Source organism: Oreochromis niloticus, unplaced genomic scaffold, assembly GCF_001858045.2.
Source record: "Oreochromis niloticus isolate F11D_XX unplaced genomic scaffold, O_niloticus_UMD_NMBU tig00007939_pilon, whole genome shotgun sequence".
Taxonomy (NCBI): Eukaryota; Metazoa; Chordata; class Actinopteri; order Cichliformes; family Cichlidae; genus Oreochromis; species Oreochromis niloticus.
Window position 1 is genome coordinate 188633 of NW_020328862.1, and position 24220 is coordinate 212852.

A 24220-nucleotide genomic window follows, 5' to 3' on the forward strand; every position below is an offset into this window, starting at 1 on the left:
AGATCTCTTTGGTTCCTTTTGACAGTTTGATCATTTGTATAAGTTCCTCTTTAATTTATATATTAACAGCAGTGTTGGAACTGAAATTCGATTAATTTAAATATGTATTCCCTCAAGAGGGCACATCAGATCTACTCATTGATTCATTATAATTCAGTATCCAATGTTTTTCCCATAATCCAGATTAAACATGTAATCTGCTGTATAATATACTAAATAGTAGATATGATGAGACTATGATTTACATGCTGTCTCATGTTTTACAGATCAAAGATGGAGGCATCTGTTCAGGAGCGGCTGCTGAACATGTTGGATAATTTGGGAGAAGAGGAGCTGGAACGTTTTCGCTTTTACCTACAGAATGGACCTGGAGGTCATTTCACAACCATCAAAAAGAGCCGACTAGAGAAAGCAAGCAGAATGAGAACAGTGGATCTTATGGTGGAGACATACACTACTGACCATGTGATGGAGGTGGTGAAGTGGATTTTAGAGAAGATTAAAAAAGGTCAGTCAGAGGAAAAAATAAACATTAAACAGTCAGTACAGTATGCAGACATGATATTAACACATTCATAAAATAAACTGTGACAATCTGTTTTAGGCTAAGTTTTAATTTTGTCTTTTCTCCTCAAATAATTTAGCACAAATGTTATATTTACATTATTTTGAAGCCATGCAGGTTTTTATTTTTTAAAAGACGAGCTCATGATTCAAGGCGCACTTTTCTCCAGCAGGCAGTCCCTCTGAACTGGAAGCTTCATTGTGTTTATCAGAAGGTAAGACTTCTGATCTGTTTGTCTGTAGACTTTGATAAGGCAGAAACAAATGAAGCATGAGCAATGACCAATGACCAGTGACCAATCAGAGCTCTGTTAGTTCCACGTGGCATTTCGGTAGTGTCAGCAGTATGCCTAAAGTGTGAGCTCTAATGAGTGAACATGTGTTTGGTCATCTTCATCATCTCTAACTTTATGCCACTGTATGCAACAGAAGTAACCTAAATGTTTTAGGTGATGTTTGAGGGTGAATTGAATGTTTGGAATTTCTGAAAAATGTATTAAAATGTGACACCCCCCCCCATTCCTGAGTCCTTCTTATGCAGCATAAAGAATTTCAGGCTTTCATCTTTTATAGTATTCATGTTTAAACATTGCCTCTAATTTCATTGTGAAAAAAAGAAACCGCCTGGAGATCAACTGTCTCTTTTTCAAAAGACTTGAAAGAATTTCATATACCTAAATTTGGATGCACATCCACATTTTGTAGCATTTTTTCTTCATGGAAATCAGAGATGGTTGAGTAAAAGGCCTAATTTGATGTGAGATGAAATGACTCAAATGTCTGAAAAAATTTAAGATAAAGTTATCACAAAGATGCAAAAAGATAAATAATTAAAAGAACATCTTGACACTTTTTAAACTAAGTAATAAACCTATTTGCTTTCTTCAAAAGTGTTGGTGTAAATTTAAATCTAAGCTGAAGAAGTTCCAGTGTGTGTTTGAGGGGATCGCTAAAGCAGGAAACCCAACCCTTCTGAATCAGATCTACACAGAGCTCTACATCACAGAGGGAGGGACTGCAGAGGTCAATGATGAACATGAGGTCAGACAGATTGAAACAGCATCCAGGAAACCAGACAGACCAGAAACAACCATCAGACAAGAAGACATCTTTAAAGCCTCACCTGGAAGAGATGAACCAATCAGAACAGTGCTGACAAAGGGAGTGGCTGGCATTGGGAAAACAGTCTTAACACAGAAATACACCCTGGACTGGGCTGAAGACAAAGCCAACCAGGATATCCAGTTCATATTTCCATTCACTTTCAGAGAGCTGAATGTGCTGAAAGAGGAAAAGTTCAGCTTGGTGGGACTTGTTCATCACTTCTTTACTGAAACCAAAGAAGCAGGAATCTGCAGCTTTGAAGACTTCCAGGTTGTGTTCATCTTTGATGGTCTGGATGAGTGTCGACTTCCTCTGGACTTCCACAAAACTACAATCCTAACTGACCCTAGAAAGTCCACCTCAGTGGATGTGCTGCTGATAAACCTCATCAGGGGGAAACTGCTTCCCTCTGCTCGCCTCTGGATAACCACACGACCTGCAGCAGCCAATCAGATCCCTCCTGACTGTGTTGGCATGGTGACAGAGGTCAGAGGGTTCACTGACCCACAGAAGGAGGAGTACTTCAGGAAGAGATACAGAGATGAGGAGCAGGCCAGCAGGATCATCTCCCACATCAAGACATCACAAAGCCTCCACATCATGTGCCACATCCCAGTCTTCTGCTGGATCACTGCTACAGTTCTGGAGGATGTGCTGGAAACCAGAGAGGGAGGACAGCTGCCCAAGACCCTGACTGAGATGTACATCCACTTCCTGGTGGTTCAGGCCAAAGTGAAGAAGGTCAAGTATGATGGAGGAGCTGAGACAGATCCACACTGGAGTCCAGAGAGCAGGAAGATGATGGAGTCTCTGGGAAAACTGGCTTTTGATCAGCTGCAGAAAGGAAACCTGATCTTCTATGAATCAGACCTGACAGAGTGTGGCATCGATATCAGAGCAGCCTCAGTGTACTCAGGAGTGTTCACACAGATCTTTAAAGAGGAGAGAGGACTGTATCAGGACAAGGTGTTCTGCTTCATCCATCTGAGTGTTCAGGAGTTTCTGGCTGCTCTTCATGTCCATCTGACCTTGATCAACTCTGGAAAAAATCTGCTGGAAAAAGAACAAATACCCAGGTGGTCGACATACTTTAACACACAAAACCTACAATCATCTCTCCACCAGAGTGCTGTGAACAAGGCCTTGCAGAGTTCAAATGGACACCTGGACTTGTTCCTCCGCTTCCTCCTGGGTTTTTCACTGCAGACCAATCAGACTCTCCTACGAGGTCTGCTGACACAGACAGGAAGTAGCTCACTGACCAATAAGAAAACAGTCCAGTACATCAAGGAGAAGCTCAGTGAGAATCTGTCTGCAGAGAAAAGCATCAATCTGTTCCACTGTCTGAATGAACTGAATGATCGTTCTCTAGTGGAGGAGATCCAACAGTCCCTGAGATCAGGAAGTCTCTCCACAGATAAACTGTCTCCTGCTCAGTGGTCAGCTCTGGTCTTCATCTTACTGTCATCAGAAAAAGATCTGGATGTGTTTGACCTGAAGAAATACTCTGCTTCAGAGGAGGCTCTTCTAAGGCTGCTGCCAGTGGTCAAAGCCTCCAACAAAGCTCTGTAAGTAAATATGTGGCAATCCTTTTTATTTTTAATTGTTGATTCCACCAATTACTTAAATAGGGACACTTATTCATTCACGAACTGAGACAGTGATTTGTTGACAGTCCAAGTTACCCAAAATGATTTGATGATGATAATAATTCTTTCTTTCATTTTGAATGATTATAATTTCAACAAAATAAACATGGGACATGGAAAACATAATAAAAAATTTCCAACAACAGGTGTTCAAAAGGAAGCAGGAATAAGAACTGGTTTTTGGATGTTTACAAAACACCTGTTATATACATACTGTCACAACCCGGCTCATAGGAAGTGACAAACAAATGGAAGACCACACACAGGCTTCTAAAGGCTGTAAGACATATTTAATGAAAATAAGAGAAAGTAACTTAAACACAACTTAAAGGACATAACAGCCATAACTGAACTTCCAAATGAACAAGATGGGAGCCAGAGACCAGAGCCAGTCAGAGCAAGACAGAGACCCCGCTGGTTCAGTCAAAGTGTCTTTTATATGCACTGGGACTGGCTTCCTCAGGTGTGCTGCATCTGTAATTAGGTCAGCTCCACCTACCTGCAGAAAACAGGTAACAGAAAAACAAAACACAAGGCCAGCCCACTGGCCGTCATACTCCCCCCCCCATAGAACAGGGTCTTACCCTGAGTTGACAACCACAATCATTTACATTATGAATTTGCAGCTAGAATAACATTTACACATGTACACACACGCAACACCTTTCTCCATGCTCAAGGTCCTTTCATCTTCAGCACATCTCCAACCTCAGCAACCTTGGTACCTAGGAGCAATTTAAGAGGAAGGAAAACGATACCGGAGAGGACATACTTCAAAGCATATGAGGAGTAAAGGTGCTGGTTACAAAGGGGCACGGGACAAAGCATCTGCCAAGACATTATCTTTGCCCTTAATGTGCTGGATGTCCAAACTGTAAGGCTGCAAAAAGAGAGCCCACCGCATGAGCCTCTGATTTGGGTTCTGCAATGAGTTCAAGAAAGTGAGAGGGTTATGGTCAGAAAATACCTCAATTGGCTTAGCAGAATCCAAATATACTCTGAAATGCTGCAAGGCCAAAATTAATGCCAAAGCTTCCTTTTCAATGACTGAATAATTCAGCTGATGGGAGTTGAACCTCTTGGAATAGAAACTAACTGTATGTTCAGTACCTTTCTTGTCAGCTTGGACTAGAACTGCACCTGCACCAATGTGGCTTGCATCCACATACAGCTTGAAGGGCTGATCGAGACGAGGTGCTAAAAGCACAGGTTCAAAGCACAGTAAAGCCTTTACATCCCGAAAAGCTTGCTGGCATGCTGCAGACCAAATAAACTTTACTTTGGCCTTCAACAAATCAGTCAGAGGAGCAACCACTGTTGAAAAGTTTCGACAAAAACAACGATAATAACCAACCAGACCCAAAAATCTCATTGAGTTCTTTTTTGGTTACTGGAACAGGGAACTCTTTGATGGCCAACACCTTTGCATCAACCGGCCTCACATAACCTTGACCCACAACCTTACCAAGATAAGTCACAGTTGCTTTCGCAAATTCACATTTCGCCAGGTTGACAGTCAGATTTCCCCAAACTAGTCGTTCAAACAGAGTGCGAATACGATCCAGATGATCCTCCCAGGTGCTACTATATACCACCACGTCATCTAGGTAAACAGCACAGCCTTTCAGCCCATTAACAACCATATTCATGAGTCGCTGAAATGTAGCTGGAGCATTGCGTAAACCAAAACCCATGACTGTATATGAATAAAGACCAGATGGTGTGATGAAAGCAGATATTTCCTGAGCTCTGGGAGTCAGTGGCACCTGCCAATATCCCTTCAACAGGTCAAACTTGCTCACATATTCTGCTGCACCAACTCGGTCAATACAGTCGTCAATATGAGGCAAAGGATAGGAATTGGGTTTGGTCACGTCATTTACTTTACGAAAGTCTGTGCAACAACGTGGTGATTTATCAGCTTTTTCAACCAACAAACATGGGGAAGCCCAGCTTGATGATGATGGCACTGCAATGTTGTTTTCCAACATGTACTGAACTTCCTTCGCCATTATTTTACTTTTTTCTTTAGAGACCCTGTAGAACCTCTGCCGGATTGGTTTTGCATCACCCACATCAATATCATGCTCTATCAAAGTTGTTTTAGAAGGCGTATCTCTAAACAAAGTTGGATAACTTTTAATTAATGCAGACAGTTCTGCACGTTTGTCAGTAGGCAAATGGCCCAACAGCACCTCCAAGTTCTGAAGAGTTTCTGAATTCTTCAGACGACCAAGCAATACAGGATCATCAGGCGCTGCCACATCCTCCCCCCCACAAACTGACTGCGCCATTGTACAAGCAGTCAACGCTGGACTCGAAGTGGAAGGAGAAATGAGAGAGCCTGACAGACCGACGGACAAAGGACGAACATGATATGGTTTCAACAAATTAACATGGCAAAGTTGATTTCTTTTCCGGCGATCTGGGGTAGCAATCAGATAATTCAATTCAGACAGTTTCTGTACCACGGTATAAGGCCCAGCAAACCGTGCCTGGAAAGGTGACCCTGCAATCGGCAGCAAAGCCAAAACCTGGTCACCCCCACTAAACTGCTGCTCGCCAGAACGCCGGTCATGAAAATATTCCATCTTGACCTGAGCCTTCCCAAGGTTCTGTTTGGCCAACTGACCTGCCACATACAGTCTGTGCCAAAAACCATTAACATAATCTATCAAATTCACTGGTGGTTCACCTGATAACCACTTATCACACAGCACATTCACGGGTCCGCGAACTTTGTGGCCAAAAACCAAGTCATTTGGGCTAAACCCAGTACTCTCCTGGCACACTTCCCGTGCTGCCAACAGAAGCCACGGTAAACCTTCCTCCCAGTCACTCCTCATCTCTGCCTTTCTTTACTAATGCAGCCTTTAACACTCCTTTGATCTCATCTTTCAACCGTTTATCCCCAACATCGACATCATAATATACAACAAGTTTCAACAGTTGTTCTTTAGTATAACTGTTTAAGAGTTCCTCCGATGGAGACTGAACAAAAGCATCAACTGTAGCCATAACAGTAAAGTATTGATCCTTGAAATGCAAGTGAAATCAGCACTTCCCCACTAACTGCCTAACCAAAATCTACGTAACTGAAGCCTAGTCTTCATGCAGTTACTTACGGTGGGTACTTATGCACTAAAAACCACCAGAAAGAGAAAGGCAACTGCACAAACAGCGACCCCCTCAATTCTGGGGACGTGCTCCCGAGATGACTGCTCTAACCGTGTTCACCGCAACAGAAATGTCAATGAATGAGTCTCAAGAGAGAAACACTCCTTCAACCTAACAGGGAAAGCACTGGTTTTAACTTATGCATACTCAATAATCAATACAGATTATACGCTCCAAAGTTGACACAAGACAGCACATCAACACCAGCTCCACTAAACCTAAGCCTATAGCAAAACATCAGTGTTAGCATGACTGCATCCACTCAATCCCCCTAACAAAATAGCCTCCCAAACAAAATACACAGCAATCCCAGACCATCAAACCACCACAAATAACCAAACTCATCAGCAATTAACTCAACAATTGCCTACAAGGCAAGTCCTAGCCAAGATACAACTAGACAAAGTCACCTAAACAGATGAAATCAAACAGCACTAGTTGCAACCAGCTGCAAACAGACCAGCTCTCAATCAAACGTTAGAAAGCCTACCAAACCAGGATAATCGCGCAGACGAGCCCCCATTTGTCACAACCCGGCTCATAGGAAGTGACAAACAAATGGGAGACCACACACAGGCTTCTAAAGGCTGTAAGTAGTGATGGGTCCAGCAACACTGACGCACCGACGCATGTATCAAGCTCAGCTAGCGATGCCTGTATCGGTGCGTGCGTCGCTTTAAGAAAAAGTCACGTGATCGATACAGCTGCTGTATCGCTCATTGCCAACGCGCCAAACTGTGTTTAAAAGGTACCGCATCCGCATCTGCCAACGGAACGAGTCGCCACCAAAAAACTCACAAAATTACTCTCGCAAAGATAAAAAAAAAATAAAAAATACACATCTCTCTATAATAAAATGGAGCCTGAAAGAAAAAGAAATGTTTCTGCTGTGTGGGATCATTTTGATCTTTTAACTGCAAATAAGGTAATAGTTTGTCTGTCTTTGTTTCAGTGTAATCTATCAGAATAGGAAAAACAGCAATGTGACTTGCAGTGTAAATTATTTATTTCATTTAATGCAGGTTAAATGTCGCATCTGTTCTGCAGAGCTTTCTTACACAAACAAAAGCACCTCCTCCGTGTTTAGGCATTACAGAGCCAAACATGAAAATGAGGAGACAAACTCACCGAGAATGAACACTGGTAGGCCTATATTGACACTGAACAGCTTTATCATCATTTTTTTATTAATATGTGTTTTATTATTTTCAAATCAAGCATCTAGGAAGACTGCTCTGGACCAGGCAGTCCTGAATTTTATTATAAGGGACTGCCAACCCCTTAGTATTGTGGAGAGTGTCGGAGAGAAACATTCCAAGATCAGAGGATCCTTTAAGGTACTGGGGGAATAGGAAGACATCTTATCAGAACTTTTTCCACCTGGCTTTACAGCTTTTGTGTACCCCAGCTTCATCTGTCCCTGTGAATTTTCCAAAGCTGGGGAAATGGTGTAAAAAAAAAAAAAAAAAAAAAAACGCAATAGACTGAATGCAAAAACATTGGATAAACTTATTTTTCTGAATAGAAATTTATAATAAACTGAGTCAAATGGGTAATATTACATTCACAATACTTTCATTTTAATTTTCACTTAATGTCATTCACAATATATTTTAAAGATGTCTACAATATTTGCAATGTAAAAGATATAAAATGATTCCATGGAAAGTACAATACCTTACAGTGTACAAGTATGACTAGGTCATTGAATCAGTATCTGTTGTGAGTCTCAAGTAAGTTGCCTGCAATGATATTTAAGGTCCAGTAGGTGTCAGTATGGAGCAAAACAGCAACACTGTGTCGACACAGTATTGATACAGTTTGGGGAATGTGCTGAAACGCTTCAGGAGGCCTCATCTACCCATCACTAGCTGTAAGACATATTTAATGAAAATAAGAGAAAGTAACTTAAACACAACTTAAAGGACATAACAGCCATAACTGAACTTCCAAATGAACAAGATGGGAGCCAGAGACCAGAGCCAGTCAGAGCAAGACAGAGACCCCGCTGGTTCAGTCAAAGTGTCTTTTATATGCACTGGGACTGGCCTCCTCAGGTGTGCTGCATCTGTAATTAGGTCAGCTCCACCTACCTGCAGAAAACAGGTAACAGAAAAACAAAACACAAGGCCAGCCCACTGGCCGTCACAATACACACACACACACACACACATATATAGCACAAATCATATTCCTGCACATTCTCACATGTCTGAATTTACAGTTATTTTCTTTTCCATTTTGTCATACTACATTAACATATTCTAAAATCACACAAAAATCATATAGCTGGAAGGATAAAGTTATTTTTTTCCTGTAAAATCCAAACATTTTGATAACTTGAAATACAGCCCCTGTTCCTAAGGAACCAATTGCCACATGTTGCTATATAATGTTTTGATTAGTTGATGTGTTACATTTCTCCACCAATAGGGAAGGGGTCCCTTGCTCCCCCCCCCCAGAGAGCGCTTGCAAACACTGTCATTTTTAAATGTTTTTATTAAAATCATTTCATCCATGAGAATAGTATTCACGAAAAATCATTGTATATATGTATTTATCATAACTGGTTTTAAATGGCCTACCACAGAGTTGAAAAACTAGTTTAAAGTCCGCACTTTGAACACAAGTTGAAACTGAGGCTCAGCTAGGCTGCATCTTGCTGCTATATCATCTTAAATTGGTCATGTTATTTGGTCAAATTTGACCCCAGAAGGGTTAACCATTTGTTGCTTTTGTTGTGCTGCCTTATTTTCTTTGTGCTGCCTAGATTTATCTCTATTTTTCCTTTCCCCCAGACTAAATGGCTGTAACCTGTCAGTGGGAAGCTGTGAAGCTCTTTCCTCAGTTCTGAGCTCCCAGTCCTCCTGTTTGAGAGAACTGGACCTAAGTAACAGCAACTTGGATGATTCAGGAGTGAAGTTTCTCTCTGCTGGAGTGAAGAGTCCACATTGTAAGCTGAATACTCTCAGGTCAGATTAAGTGATATTCTTTTTTCCCCTCTTCTCTAATCAGTTGGCAAAACAATCAATAATATCTATGCCTAAGTAAAGGAACTTCATTCACTTTGCTGTATCCTTACAATTTGGTATTGTAGAGCATATTACACATATACATACATATTATTATTAAAATGTGTTTTGCATTTTTGCATAAAAAGCTAACCTTAACAGAAATGGGAGAAGGTCAAAGATGGTCAGCTCCACTGATTCATATTAGCAGAGAGAGAGCAGAACACTGTGCTGTAAATTCATTGAATTATTTCAATAGAAACTTAGCAATATTTCAAAGTCATATAAAGAGAGCAGCCTGTGGAAAATATGATTGATTACAAAGGTTTGGAATTTAAACAAGGAACATTAAGGGCTAGAGTAACTAATGTCTGCAGTAGTTGAAATTCTTTTGACATTAAAAACTACAGGATTTACTAAAGAGGCTCAGTGTCAGTTTGTGACTGAAAGCTGCAAACAGGAGTATTTTTGTGGCTCGCCTGATGGAATTTTGTGTCCTTAACTTTCAGGGAAAGAATATTTAAATGATTTATCCAAATGTTATTTAAGAAGTCTGTGGCACACAATTAACTCGAAATTGCACATCTTATACATGTTGTGGTTGTCTTAGTAGTTACTAGAGGAGTTTTTCAGGAGGGGGACATGTTATCAGAACAATTGCTTTTTGTTCTGATAACATGTGCACTTCGTGTGGATGTCTTAAAACTCAGAGCGCAGTGCCAAAACACTGGCTCTATTCTAAAACTCCTTACTCTGTCCTCACACGGAGTGTTTTGAGGAACACCCGAATTATTGCTCCTCAATAACATTTTCATGATAGAGAGCAGAACCCTAACCCTAACCCTGACCTCTAGCTTCTTTTTCTCAGATTTGCATACACAGCAAGGGACCACTCTCTGCTGAATCTGTAACAAACAAATGTGCTTGTTTTGTTATCATCTGCATGTCGTACAGGTCAGCTATTCCACACAGATCTCAGGTTTCTGTGTTGCAATATTAATGCCACTTCCCCACTGATAAATCGTACACTGTGCCTAAGTCCTTGCGCTCAGAACCCTTTGCACAGTGGTCAGTGATTTCTATCAGAAGTGTTGTTTCTTATATCAAAAGCACATTGATTGCATCACAGACTTATATGTGGATTCTGGGGGGTCTGTGGTGGCAGGTACTGGGCCCAAGTCAGCTGGCTTGCCTCTTCTGAGTGGGTTCGGGTGCAGGGCCTCTGGCTGCCAGTACCTGGGACTGCCTGGCTTCTGATTAGAACCTTTCTTGCATGGGACTGGTCTGTGACCCCTTGGCTACTCCATTATCTGTAGTGATTTTGGTCCTGGCTCAAGACGTCTGGTCTCTGCCTCTGGAGCTCTTGAGTGCCTGCTTGGCCTTAGTGTTTGTGGTGAGGAGGAGTTATAGTACAGGTCAGGGGGTGGCTTACACAGTTTGGGTGCTGTTACGTTCTCAGTCTAGGGATCAACTGAACGTAAAAAGAAATGTGACCCCCCAATAGAAAAGGCTTCTTACTGCCACAAGGCTGCTGCAGTGGACAATATATACAGTGAAAACGTTACAAATGACCTAATTTTACAAAGGTAATGTTTTAGCACCAAACAAACAATTCTACTTATGGCTGTCCGGAGTCTGTGGACTATTAGGATCAGCTGTGTCTTCCTCCTGTGTGCCATTTCCTTGTTCCCTTGTGTGTGTATTTTAGTGTGTGTTTGCCACTGTTCTTTGCTGGAGCGTCTGTATCTCACCTGCTTTTCATCTCAGTCTCATGCCTATTTGTGTTCCCCTGTGTTTTCTCTGCCTCAGTTTCCTCACATTTCTGGTTTGATTTTTTTACTTGTAGTTTTACCACTTTAGGTTTTTCTTAGTTTTGTTTCACACCATTTCCGCTTCTGTTTTGTACTTCCCCCGACATAAATGAAACTCACTCTCTGCATCTGTGTCTGCGTTTGGGTTCACACTCCTCATCTCCACATGGTTTGCCTTGCAAACGGTGACAGTGGCTACGATGAGAAATACAGGCTGTTTGTTGGGTGGTGGAGGCCAGGACAGTGGGGCCAGTCAACACACACTGTCAGTCAAACCACTCAACACACACTGCTCTCCATCAAGACACACATATGTCCACACCTGAGAGAGAGAAAACAAACAAACAGCCTTTGTTAGATGGAGTCACACACACATAAACACACACACATATGACTCACATTATCTTGGGTCATAACAGGTTGTTGTCATTGTTGTTTGAATGAGACACCAGCCTCATCTGGAATTGCTTACTGAATCAACTGCACTAACTCCCTCCTTCTGAGGGTACTGCTCTACCCCCTGGTATTAAATACCCCCCCCCCCAGTGTGTAGTACCATTCATATGGCTTTACTGGCTGTGCTGTGAGGTTATCTGTTCTTCTTTGTGGGATAGCTTGGCCAACGTGGCTGAAGGGATCATAGCAAGGGATTTATTTAACACTGTGATGAAAAATTATTTACAAAAATAAAAATAAAAACCCTAATAGTACCAAAGTTAACTTGGTACAAATAAACATAACTGAACTTAAACCCACAAAAATTAATGTCAAGTGCACACAGCTACACTGAGCTAGTCCTCCCCTCTTGAACACCTGAGTTTTTCTGTTTAAATACTCAAGCTCCAAACAATATTCTCCTCTGAAATATTCCATTCCAATATTCCAAGACTAAACATTACTACTACTCTTTACTAGCAATTAAACACTTCTAAGGTGTAGCCTTTACATTTCATGCGTATCTCTCACAAAAAACGCAATCCTAAAATTGACTTTATTAAATGTACAACAATTCTCCCCTTTCTTCACCTGGTCCCTTCATCCCATAACAGAAATGGATAGATATTGTATGTGACAAAGAGAAAATGATTGTTGGCAGATGGATTGTTGTTTTGTGTGTCTGCAGTCTGTCAGGCTGTCTGATCACAGAGGAAGGCTGTACTTCTCTGGCCTCAGCTCTGAGCTCCAACCCCTCCCATCTGAGAGTGCTGGACCTGAGTTACAATCATCCAGGAGACTCAGGAATGAAGCTGCTGTCGGCTGGACTGAAGGATCCAGGCTGGAGACTGGACACTCTCAGGTATGGAGAGAATGTCTGATAGAGGAGGAAGAGCTGGAAACATTTCCTGTGTCCTTCACTCGCTTCCTTTTTGTTTCATGTGCCATGAATTGATCATCAAGGGATGTTAATGTTTGAGTTCTCTAGGGAGAACTTCTCAAGGAATAAGATGTATATATCTCAGAAGTACTTTGCTGTTCTCCCTCTGACTGAAATTCAGATTAGCTTAATCTCTGTATAGATGGGGAAAGGACACATTTATCCCAACTTAATGCAAATACTGGAGGCAGGGGAAACCGTATGCAAAGCTTCATTAACATAAATACGCAAAAAGATAATTTTTTTCATTGATCAGAGCTGTGGTAAAAGCTGATATCTACAAGAAGATGTTATCTGTATATTTAAAGGCGAGCAACCCTCCAGAAATGCATTTGTGTTTCTAGTACTTTCCACAAACAAAGGTCACAATGTACAAGGTGGGCCATTTTTATGGATACACCGTAATAACATGGGAATGGTTGGTGATATTAAAGTCCTGTTTGTGGCACATTAGTATATTATGTGAGGGGGCAATTTCCTCAAGCTGGGTGGTGACCATGGTGGCCAATTAGAAGTCGGCCATCTTGGATACAACTTTTGTTTTTTCAATAGGAAGAGGGCCATGTGACACATCAAACTTATTGGTAATGTCACAAGAAAAACAATGGTGTGCTTGGTTTCAACGTAACTTTATTCTTTCATGAGTCAAGTTTCTGACAACTTATAAAATGTGTTCAATGTGCTGCCCATTGTGTTGGATTGTCAATGCAACCCTCTTCTCCCACTCTTCACACACTGACAGCAACACCGCAGGAGAAATGCCAGGACAGGCATCCAGTATCCGTAGTTTCAGGTGCTGCACATCTCGTATCTTCACACCATAGACAATTGCCTTCAGATGACCCCAAAGATAAAAGTCTAAGGGGGTCAGATCGGGAGACCTTGGGGGCCATTCAACTGGCCCACGACGACCAATCCACTTTCCAGGAAACTGTTCATCTAGGAATGCTCGGACCTGGCACCCATAATGTGGTGGTGCACTATCTTGCTGGAAAAACTTGGGGAACGTGCCAGCTTCAGTGCATAAAGAGGGAAACACATCATCATGTAGCAATTTCAAATATCCAGTGGCCTTGAGGTTTCCATTGATGAAGAATGGACCCACTATCGTTGTACCCCATATACCACACCAAACCATCACTTTTGTTGTTCCAACAGTCTTGGAGGGATCCATCCAATGTGGGTTAGTGTCAGACCAATAGCGGTGGTTTTGTTTGTTAACTTCACCATTCACATAAAAGTTTGCCTCATCACTGAACAAAATCTTCCGCGTGAACTGAGGGTCCTGTTCCAATTTTTGTTTTGCCCATTCTGCAAATTCTGTGCGCCGATCTGGGTCATCCTCGTTGAGATGCTGCAGTAGCTGGAGTTTGTAAGGGTGCCATTTGTGAGTAGCTAATATCCGCCGAACGAATGTTCGACTAATGCCACTCTCCAGTGACATGCGGCGAGTGCTACGCTGTGGGCTCTTGCTGAATGAAACTAGGACAGCCACTGATGTTTCTTCATTAGTGACAGTTTTCTTGCGTCCACATTTTGGCAAATCCAACACTGAACCAGTTTCACGAAACTTAGCAAGCAGTTTTCTAACTGTAGCATGGGAGATGGGTGGTCTCGTAGGGTGTCTTGCATTGAAATCTGCTGCAATGACCCGGTTACTGCGTTCACTAGATATCAACACAATTTTGATCCGCTCCTCACGTGTTAACCTCTTCGACATGTCAATGGCTGTGAACAAAGAGAAACTTGTAAATAACTCATGAAAGAATAAAGTTACGTTGAAACCAAGCACACCATTGTTTTTCTTGTAACATTACCAATAAGTTTGATGTGTCACATGGTCCTCTTCCTATTGACAAAACAAAAGTTGTATCCAAGATGGCCAACTTCTAATTGGCACCACTAATCTTGAGGAGTCTGCCCCCTGCTCTTGCTCTTGACGAAGGCGGTCGCACTTTTCTCCTCTCCTCCTCCTCCTCTCCCTTAGCTTCCCTGCTTAGCCTCTTGTGTCGTTGTCTAGTCTCGTGTTTTTGTATTGCTTTTCCCTGGAACACTCTCTCACAGTCTGTTCTCTAAAACCTAAAAGAGGAATTATGGATTTGATCAACTGGTCTCTGAATGCAATTGCCACCCTTTTCTCAATGAGAAGTTTGGGCTTGGGTGAGCCTGAGTGCTGAAGATATCTACCTATTCGGAACCATGGTAACAGGGTTCTGACTGATCGGAGCTGGCTTGGCCCTGATTTACCGGAGAACTAAGGAAGTGGAACCGGCTGTTCAAACCCCCACAAGGCTGCCTGCTGGGATTGAAACGATGGGAAGAAGGTGTGAGTATCTCAAAATGGCTCATTGAGTGCAGCACGGATAAGATCTTAGAAAGGCTTACGGCTGCCGTGAATACTCAGAATAAGATCTCTGAGTGCAGACTGGATTACACCTTGGAAGTTCTAGCTCGGAATAACATCTCTGAGCGTAAATTGGATCACATCTCGGGGAGGCACACTGTCGTGAGTTCTCAGAATCGGCTATTTGGGCACAAGAATGACAACATCACAGAGCACAAGTATGGTGAAGCTCGCGGCTCTCAAACGGGAGATTGAGAGACCAGTGTTGGACTGTAGAACTGTTTGGAAATTCATATGAGCTGTTCGCACTAAAGTAAAAAGCACCATCACTTATGCGGATACCCCCTTTGGCGCCAGCGGCGGTTGCAAGCCTGGAGCTGAACAACAACACCCTGATAATAGACTGTGTTTAGACTGTTCTTCCCATTCTATGCAAGGCCACCTGGGTTGGCTGGAAGACTGTTTACTTAGCCTGGCAGGGCGAAGGACACTGTCTCAGCTGAACTCTGGACACATACACACACACGCACACAGACATATACACATGCAGATATACACTCATCCCCCCTACCCCCTCCAAACGCCTTTGATGCTTATTCCCCTCCGATGACGATGGATCATGGAGACCAGCGCATAGGCTGCAGGCCCGGATGTACTGTCTAAATCGGCTGTCTCTCACCCTTTACCCGCCCCTGTTGCTTGTCATGTGTTTCTTTGGTGTATTAAGAGTTTTTCATGTGCTATGTGCAGAGGTGTTTTTTTTCTGTTCTCAAACTGATCTCCCTGTTGGAGCTCAGTCTGGGGGGAGTTATTTTTTTTTTCTCCTTATCTTTACTCATGTGGTGCATTTTCCATTGTTATACCTCTCTGACCTGTCTTCCCCATGGGATGTTTTTGTGTTATGTATGTATGGTCGGAGGGTAAGATGGCGCCGCCATTGTGTGCAATAGGTCGGCAGCCTTATGAAATTTCCCCTTGTGGGACTAATAAAGGTATATCAAATATACTAATGTGCCACAAACAGGACTTTAATATCACCAATCATTCCCATGTTATTATGGTGTATTCATATAAATGGCCCACCCTGTAGTTTGAAAAGCCAATACACAAGGGAACTGAAAATAATGCATTAAATAAAGATATTTAGAGGTGGACCAGGAGGAAGATACAGACGAGGGGAGGAAGTGAAAAAAAGTAATGTTTATTGGCCCAAATGAAAAACTCAAGAATGAGGAAACACAAAGTTTGTAAGACAGAAAACGGGCATGGGAAAAGAGCACAAGTGCAGACGGTGAGTATATTTGTTTGGTGAGAGACGAGCTGATTGGGTGGTGTGTAAGATTGGTGGATTTTTGAATTGTTACTGGATTGTATTGCTGCTATTGGTTGTTCTTAGATTAAGGATTTGGATTAAGGATTGTGACCAGTGGAGCGAGTGAGAAATCACCAGGTGCAGAAAAGTATTACTGCCTTCTGGAAGGTGTGTCTAACGAGCTGCCTTCAGGAAAGGCAATCTAAAGAGCTGATGAAGAAAATGAATTAAAAGAAAAATGTGAGAAGACTGAGTGGCAGACGCAGTTTTTCACAGGTTGTGTACAGGAAACATGTCTTAATGGGATTACACAATATAATGAGCTCTTTAACAAATAAAAAGATGGGGCCTGATTATTCAAGGCCTTGAATGTGTTGAAAAATAAGTTTTTCTGAGATTCTCATAATAATCAATTACAGTAGCACTACCTGAAATGAATAGATCCATGAACCCAGTTTTCCAGCATCACTCAGACATCTTATTTCTGATTTAAGAGATATTATGCTAATAGGAGAAAGCAGTGGTATTTGTTTAATATGTACATTGAAGGACTTATTCTGGCCAAAAATGACTCCAAGATTGTTCATAGTGTTACTTGTGGCTAAGATAATGCCAACCAGAGTAGGCATCTGGTTAGATACAATATTTCAAACATTTTTAGCACAGAATATAAAAACCGCAATTTTACATTCTAAATCTCAATTTAAAAGCAGAAAATTATAGGTCATCCAGGTCTTTATGTCTTTAAGACATCCCTGCAGTTTAACTAATTGGTTAGTGTTATTTGGCTTCATGGACAGATAGAGTTGGGTGTCATCTGCATAGCAGTGAAAATGTATGTTGTGTCATCTGGTGATACTGCCTAAAGGAAGCATGTATAATGTAAACAGAATTGGTCCTAGGCTCGATCCCTGTGAAACCCCATAGTTAACCTCAGTGTATAAGGAGGATTCTTGATTTACATGACCTACTTGCAGTCTATTAGATATGATACCAACCACTCTACCACAGTACCTTAATACCTACAACATGCTCTAATCGCTCTAATAAAATGTTACGGGTTGAACATTATGAATTGCTTATTAACGGCAGAACTTATTTAAGCAATCTTGTCTTATCTATAGAAATAAGTTCTAAAAGACATGTTGATGATTTTGAGGAACCAATTATTGAAGTTTTTCCTGTAATGTTTAAAATTTTGTTTGTGAAGAAAGTCATTACTAGTAAATGTTAAAGGCATACTTAGCTCAATAGAGCTCTGATTTGTTGTTTTGTTTTTGTCAGCCTGAAGAGTGCTGAAGAGAAATCTAGGGTTGTTCTAATTTTCTTCAATTAGTGATGAATAGTAAGATCAAGCTTTAAAAGAGGCTTTCTTTTTAATAGCGTAAAACTATTTTATGATTATGATGATCTTCTAAATGTTCTTCTAAATTTCTGACATGTCATTATCTCTCCAGTTTACGAGTTATTGGCTTTAAGGAGTATTTGAACAAGAGCCACAGCCTGATTAACACAGTTGATGGGTTCTTTTACGTTTGATGCCAATTAATTTGAATAACAGATTAAATGCCATGTTGGGTGTTTCATTCTTAGTTTTTACATGTGTGACAGGTGAGACCTGAGTCTGGGAACCGCCCCTGGTGGGCGGAGCTGGTCTTTGTCCCTTTTATAAGCTCAGGTGTGGGCAATTAGGTATTCCTCTAGCAAACCTGAAGCTGCCAGTGCTTGGTCCAAGCTAGGCAAGTTGGTGTTTTTAAATTTCTTTCCATGAAAGCTTGATGCGGGTCCCCCTAAACTTCTGTTAGAACGGTAGGTTACACAAAAATGTACCACTTGAGCTCTGGCTGTTGGCAGAGGTTTACAGTTATTTGCACCCTTGTAGGTGGGGAAACATTGCTCCTGTGAGAACAGTATAGTGGACTTCATCGCCACTGACCCACATTTATTAGGGTGTGATACGAACTTGTGGACAGGTAACGAAAACAATACAGTTGAGGAATATTTCTGTGTTTTACTGTCCAGCGTAAGTGATCTCCTGCCTTTTATTCACAGAGTACCAAGCTGCTGCTTTGCCAAGTGGATTTCTGGCTGCGGGCAAAGGACCCGACACGTCACTGAATTTTAAACTGTTTTAAATGCGACAGACTGACTGCTGCGGCTGTCGATTGTTTGTTTCTTGTTTTATTTTTCTGTATCAGTAGGCACCACAGATATTGATTCTTTTAGTATTTTAACCTCCTTTTTTATCTATATATAGATATTGTCTCAAACGGTGAAGGCGCTGCGTGGAAAACAAATCCTTTTTTTGTCTCGCCGCTTTTGCATGCACAGCGGTGGGTCTGAGTGAAGACGGCACTGAAGACTTGACTTTTTCTATAGTGTTTTGCCCATTTGGGGGTTATGTGCGAGTTGCCATCCCTTTTTAACCTGTGTGCTGTGTTGATTTGTTCCTAAACGGTTCCCCGCAGCGCTTGTCCTGTCTCACGGGCAATCGTACAGTTTTATCGTTTTTAAACAAGGTAAAGTTTTTAATTGTTTTTACGTGCCGCTGTTACATTGTTACTTTCATTTTGTATTAAAAATTAAATTCTTTTTAACTGACTGTGCGCCTACGGCTCTGTCCTATTTTAAATAGGTACCTACCACGGGTCACAAACTGGCGTTGTCGGACAGGACGAGCCTCTAGGTGTACAAGGCGATTAGTCAGTTGTTTGTGTAAAATTATTTTTTATTTTTTTTATGGTTGTGTGTTTTAAACTGTTTTATATTTGTATGTATTTATTTATTTTTTTAGGCAAAGCAGCAGCTGGTAATTCCTGGTGGTAACAAAGTGTAATCTGCATTTAACCATAGTAGGCATACTTATTGGCGAGGGTTTTTATTTTTTTATTATGGAGTCCCAATCAGGCATTTCTAGCCCCCGTAGACCTCATGACTCTACCCCTATGGAGGGCTCTCCGCGAGAGAGGTTGGTTTATATCCCTAGAGAGAGGTCGTGCCCCCTGTTTAGTGGAACTGGGGAAATTAGTGTCCAGAGTTGGGTGGAGGAAATAAAATCTGTGATGCGCACTCGTAGACTTGCCCCTATTGATAGAGCCCATTATATCTATGACCATTTGACTGGTGATGCTCGTGAAGAAATAAAATATAGGTCCCAGCAAGTAAGAGAAGATCCAGACCGCATTCTTGATATTCTCCTTAGCCAGTATGGTTGCCCCATGTCCTTTATTGCTGTTAAGGAACTTTTTTATGCAAGAAGGCAGCAAGAAGGGGAGTCATTGAGGGAATTCTCCCATGCATTGTTTTCTCTCATGGACACAATGATTCAAAGTTGTCCAGAGAGGCGAATTCCTGAGGCTGCTAGACTGCTTTCTGATCAGTTTGTAGAGGGTGTCCGGGATGGAAATTTGAGCCGCGAGCTTAAAAGGATTGTTCGCGAACATCCAGATTATGACCTCCATACTTTAAGAGATGAAGCCCTCAGGTGGGAGCGGGAAGGCAGAGTAGGAGTAGAACCAGGCCGGTTCAGGACTTATTCTGTCCCAGCAGTCTACAGCATTCAGCATGCAGGACAAACAAAAGTGCCAAGGGATACTATTGGGTCAGAATTAGCAGAGGTCAAGGAAATGTTAAAACGGCAGCAGGCCCAGATTGATCAGCTTACACATGAGTTAAGAGTTGCCCATACATCAAGTAAGCCTAGGTTCACGCAGAGAGGAAGGCAGGTTATTTGCAGACGGTGTCAGAAACCTGGCCATTTTGCTAAGGACTGTGATAACGAGAGGGTAGTAGCCTTTGAGTCTACAGCCCCTAGCAGGAGCTCATCTGGTCAGGGCATGTTTTCCATGCAGACGGAAAACTAGCACCCTCTGTTATGCTGAGCCACATATCAGATGGGGACATAACTGGCTCCAACAGTTGTAATGCTCAAACGTCTGGTCCCCCACCCAAGTTGGTAGGCTCCTGTCCAAAGGTTACCATTAATATGGGAGGGGTAGATGTTTCCTGTTTATTAGACACTGGGTCCATGGTCACTACCATCACGGAGAGTTTTTTTGCCAAACATTTTAAGAACTGGGGTCCAGAGAAACTTAAAGCATGCCATTGGCTGCGGTTACGGGCAGCTAATGGGCTAGATATTCCCTATGTTGGCTACCTGGAGCTTGATTGCCAGGTGTTAGGGAGGCAAATACCGAAGCGTGGTGTGTTAGTTGTTAGAGACCCTTTGGAGCCCAGCCCCAACTCAGAAATATGTGGAGTACTCGGCATGAATGTGATCCACGAGTGTTATAGGGAGCTGTTTTTGGAACATGGCTCTGCTCTTTTTGACCTTCCTTTAGTGCAGGAAGATCCTTGGCAGCAGGCTTTGCAGCGTTGCCATACAGCCCAGCTACAGCCCGAAGCACAGGTTAGTGGCCCAGTGAGAGTTAAGGGTAGAAGAAAAATTTGCATCCCCGCAGGCACAATGAAGTTTGTACCGACTACATGTCGGAAAGCCCCTTCAGCACACACTGGAACAGCGCTTTTTGAACCATTAGATGCCGGTTTGCCTCATGGTCTCCTTTCTTCTCCAGCTTTGGTCCAAGTGGTTAGTGGCACTGCATTTATCCCCATCACCAATGTGGGATTAACTGAGGCCATTTTGCCACCTCGCAGTCAGCTTGGCACCTTGTGCCAAGTTGAAATTGTCAGCCAATCCAATGGCTTGACCAGTCTGTTGGAAGACTTGGGGGAGGAAAAATGTGTTACCATGGCAACTCAGAGTGTGGAACCCAACCCTCTGAAAACTGCAATTGATGCAATTGATCTGTCAGCTCTCACTGTACAGGATCAGGACAGGGTAAGAGCCCTTTTGCGCGATTACCACTCTGTTTTTTCTTCTCATGACGGTGATTTAGGGTGTACCAGTTTAATCACTCATGAGATCCCACTTTTAGATGAGACTCCAGTCCGCCAGCGGTACCGACGCATTCCACCTTCAGAGTATGAGAGCGTTAAGGCCCATATTCAACACCTGTTGGAGAGTCAGGTGATCAGAGAAAGTTGTAGCCCTTTTGCATCTCCAATTGTAGTAGTGCGAAAGGACTCCAGTATCAGGCTTTGTGTGGATTACCGTCTGTTGAACTCAAGGACTAGGAAGGATGCTTTTCCCTTGCCCCGAATTGAGGAGTCCTTGGACGTGTTGTCGGGTGCATGTTGGTTCTCTACCTTGGACTTGGCTAGTGTGTACAATCAGGTCCCTGTTGCTGAGCCAGACAAAAAGAAAACTGCTTTCTGCACTCCTTTCGGGTTATTTGAGTTCAACCGCATGCCATTTGGCCTCTGTAATGCACCAAGCACCTTTCAGAGATTGATGGAGCGAATGTTTGGTTCTCAGAATCACCAGTCTTTGTTGTTGTATCTGGATGATGTGATTGTCTTCTCTACCACAGTAGACGAGCATATTCAGCGCTTAGGAGCAGTACTGGAGACCTTGCGGGTACAAAACTTGAAGGCCAAGTTGGAGAAATGCTGTTTTCTGCAGACAGAGGTAAAGTACCTTGGACATGTGATCTCCAAGGATGGGGTCGCCACAGACCCAGATAAAATATCTGCTGTGTCTAATTGGCAAACCCCTAGCTCTGTTGCTGAATTGAGGTCATTTTTAGGGTTTGCTAGTTACTATCGTCGCTTTGTTCCAGGTTTTGCATCCCTAGCTGCTCCGCTTCACCAGTTGGTGGCAGAGCTGGCGGGGACTAAGCACAAACGCCCCTCCAAGCGTACACTGCAGGACGTTTGGACAGAGCAGTGTGACAATAGCTTTCAAGAGTTGAAAGCTCGGTTGGTGCATTCCCCCGTATTGGCTTATGCTAATTTTTCACAACTTTTTATCTTGGAGGTTGATGCCAGCCACTGGGGTTTGGGGGCAGTGCTTTCACAACAGCAAGCAGATGGAAAGGTGCGTCCTATAGCCTATGCTAGTCGAGGACTAAAGTCCACGGAGCGTAACATGTCCAACTACAGCTCCATGAAACTTGAATTCCTAGCCTTGAAATGGGCTATGACTGAAAAATTTAGAGAATATCTGCTGGGTAACAAGTGTGTTGTCTTTACCGACAACAACCCCTTGAGCCATCTGACTACAGCAAAGCTTGGAGCTTTGGAACAGCGCTGGGCTGCTCAGCTCTCTTCTTTTGATTTTTCAATTAAGTATCGTCCGGGTCGTACAAATGGCAATGCGGATGCTTTGTCCCGACAGTGTCAGCCATCAGAGCAAACTGTGTCTTTGGAAACACTGCTTCCTGGTACTTCCCTTCCAGATTCTTTAGTCCAAACAGTTTTACCACCCCAGCAAGTAATCCAATCTATGATTTCGGTTTTACCCTCTCATTCACTTGCAGACCTTGCTACTTTGCAGAGGGATGACCCTACGATTAGTGGCGTTTTGAAGTTTTGGCGCAGAGGAACTGGCCCTACTCGCCAGGAGAGGAGAGATTTGCCAGCAGCAGTGTTGGAAATGTTGCGCCAGTGGAGGAAACTGGTAGAGAAGGAGGGCGTCCTTTATCGGCAGATTTTCCAGCCAGATGGGGGGGGAACCCGTGTGCCAATTAGTGGTCCCTCAGAGTCTCAAGAATGAGGTTTTACATGGCTTGCATAATGACCATGGTCACCAGGGAACTGACAGGACAGCAGACTTGATACGCAAGAGGTGTTATTGGCCAGGTATGTTTAAGGAGGTTCAGGATTACTGTCAGCAATGTGAACGTTGTGCGCAGGCTAAAGCAGTTTATCCCAAACCCAAAACAACCATGGGCCACCTCATGGCTGCGAGGCCCAATCAGATTCTGGCAATTGATTTCTCATGCCTTGAACCGTCTGTTGATGGCCGTGAAAATGTATTGATTCTTACTGATGTGTTTTCAAAGTTCACTCAGGCCATTGCTACTAAGGATCAAAAGGCAACTACTGTGGCCAGTGTTTTGGTTCATGAGTGGTTTTACCGCTTTGGTGTCCCCTCTAGGATTCACTCTGATCAGGGGAGGAGTTTTGAAGGAGCAGTAATTCAGCAGCTGTGCCAGTTATATGGTGTAGAAAAGAGTCGCACCACTCCTTACCACCCACAAGGTAATGGCCAGTGTGAGCGTTTTAATCGGACTCTGCATGATCTGTTGAGAACCCTGTCCCCTGAGCAAAGCGTCATTGGCCCATGTATTTACAGCAGCTTACCTTTGCTTACAATACCACAATCCATCAAACTACGGGCGAGTCACCTTATTTTCTTATGTTTGGCCAAGAACCCCAGCTCCCAATTGACTTCCTGTTAGGTAGAGTAGAGGAACCCACACAAGGCCCGGTGCACACTTGGGTCCAAGTGTCAGGGTCCCTGTGCCTACCCGGTCGGCTCAGTATGGCTACATGTTTTTGTTTTCATTTTGCTCCTGCTCTCTCCCTTCCTCCCTTTCCCTCCTCCCTCTGCCTGGGCGGAGCTCACCTGTGGGCTCCCGCCCTTGGCCCACGCACCTGGTCGCAATGACACACCTGTGGCTCATCACAAGTGTTCCAGCTCCTTCATAAGATGGCAGCTTTGTGTTTCTCGTCGCTGGACCGTTGTCGACTCTCGTCAGTGTAACCCCAGCTCAGTTTACTCTCGTGTGTTTCTCAGCGATCTTCCGTCAGTAATCCCTTTGTGTCTCTGTGAGCAGATTCCCTGGACCAACCCCTGTGTTACCTGAGCGATCGTGTGTGCGAGGTGTGGAGTAAGCTATCGTGTTTTTGTGGAGTGTGAAGAGGAGCGTGAGGCGTGGACGGAGTGTGTGTGGACTGTCAGCGTCTTTCCCCATTCGTGTGTGGACCCCCGGAGCCCGTCCTTCCCCTCACTTTGTAAATACATCAC

General features: G+C 43.0%; 1 long non-coding RNA gene across 1 annotated transcript; it reads left to right on the forward strand.

Annotated features, from left to right (window-relative positions):
• Positions 1-3185: 3185 nt before the first annotated feature.
• On the forward strand, positions 3186-12482 carry LOC109199788 (uncharacterized). The gene is made up of 3 exons (XR_002060096.2): positions 3186-3236; positions 9293-9466; positions 12440-12482. It is a non-coding gene; the product is annotated as an uncharacterized LOC109199788 (long non-coding RNA).
• The last annotated feature ends 11738 nt before the right edge of the window (positions 12483-24220 follow it).